Raw genomic sequence first — 1,844 nt, 5'->3', positions numbered from 1 at the left:
AGAACTCAATTCCAAGACAATAGTGCATAAGTCCAAGATCTTTCATGTCGAACTCTGCAGATAAGTCTTGTTTTAATTTTCTGATGAAGCTATCCTTGCTTCCTGTCACAATGCACTTTTGTACGGACAGGAAGCAAGGATAGCTTCATCAGAAAATTAAAACAAGACTTATCTGCAGAGTTCGACATGAAAGATCTTGGACTTATGCACTATTGTCTTGGAATTGAGTTCTGGAGAGATTCAGATAGCACATTCATGAGTCAGCTCAAGTATGTTGACAGTCTCCTGAAGAAGTTTCATATGGCAGATTGCAAGATTGCAGCCACTCCCATGGAACAGAGTTTGAAACTTACTAAAGATTCAGAAAAGCCTACAGTCAATGACAGATACTACAGGCAACTCATTGGATCTCTTATATATCTGACAATCACACGGCCAGATATTTGTTATGCAGTAAGCTCACTAGCACAGTTTATGGCAAATCCAAAACAGTCTCACTGAAATGCAACCAAAAGAGTCTTGAGATACATCAGAGGTACAAGACAATTTGGGATAGAATACAGAGGAAGTCATCCATGGTTGCATGGATACTGTGATAGTGACTATGCTGGAGATCATGAGACCAGGAGATCGACACAGGGATATGCATTTTTCCTTGGTCAAGGTGCTATATCATGGTTGTCAAACAAACAGCCAACTGTTTCTTTGTCTTCGACTGAAGCAGAATATAGAGCACTCACTACAGGTGCATGTGAGGCTATATGGCTCAGAAGACTATTGTCAGAAACAGATTACTTTGATGAGTCAAAGCCAACAACAATATACTGTGATAATCAATCGGCTCAAGCATTGGCCAAAAATCCAGTATATCACTCCAGAACAAAGCACATTGATGTCAGAGAGCACTTCATCAGAGAAAGAGTGTTACTTGGTGACATCACACTGCAGCATTGTGATAGCAAAGAAAATGTTGCAGACATCTTTACCAAACCACTCGGTAAAGAGCTATTCGAGAAACACCGACTAGCTCTTGATTTGATGCAGAGGAAGGACATTCCCATTAAAGGGGTGTGATGGAATGTAATGCTCAGTCCTTCTTCGATTCCCCAGAATCATCATCTTGAGGGAAGGCCTACTTCATGATGTTGATCTTGAGGGAAGGTGTTGAGAGTTCACGCTCAACATCATGTGATCATGTGTGCATAGCACCATCACGTGATCATATGTGCATAGCACTAACCTTATAGAGTGCTATAAAGGAAAGGGTTAGATCCCCTAACCCTAACCCTAAAAGGGTTTGTATATATTCTATTTTTTCAACTAATTCTAGTGTACAGTTAGTCATTTGTGGTGTGCTCTCTAGCTGTGCCCTCTCTCCTCATCTCCACTCTTCTCCTCTCCCCTCTTCATATTTTGTCACAATACTCCTATGACAAACTAAGGACCGCCCTTGTCTCAACACCAATCCTGAAGACCACCTGGTGGGATGTGATATTTCATGTTCACATAAATGCCTCAGCATTTTCTATAAGATGTGTGCTAGCACAACCAGGAACACATAATCTTGATTATCTGATCACGTTTGCTAGCCGATAATTGAATGAAGTAGAGGTCAATTTCATGACCACGGAACAAGAAGGATTGGCTATGGTGTATGCAGTATGCAAGCTCCACCACTACCTCTTGGCCAACAAATTTGTGTTCTTCGTGGACCATCAGGCCCTGCTATATTTAGTGAACAAACCATGCACGACAGGACGCATTATGAGGTGGATGCTCATCCTCCTAGAGTTTGACTTCATTGTTGTAGTGCGAAAAGGGTCACAACATGTCCTAGCTGACCA

The sequence above is a fragment of the Dipteris shenzhenensis genome, chromosome 20 (assembly GCF_047967505.1).
Source record: "Dipteris shenzhenensis isolate YYH24624 ecotype China chromosome 20, Dip_SZ_1.0, whole genome shotgun sequence".
NCBI lineage: Eukaryota > Viridiplantae > Streptophyta > Polypodiopsida > Gleicheniales > Dipteridaceae > Dipteris > Dipteris shenzhenensis.
This window is presented reverse-complemented; position numbering follows the sequence as displayed.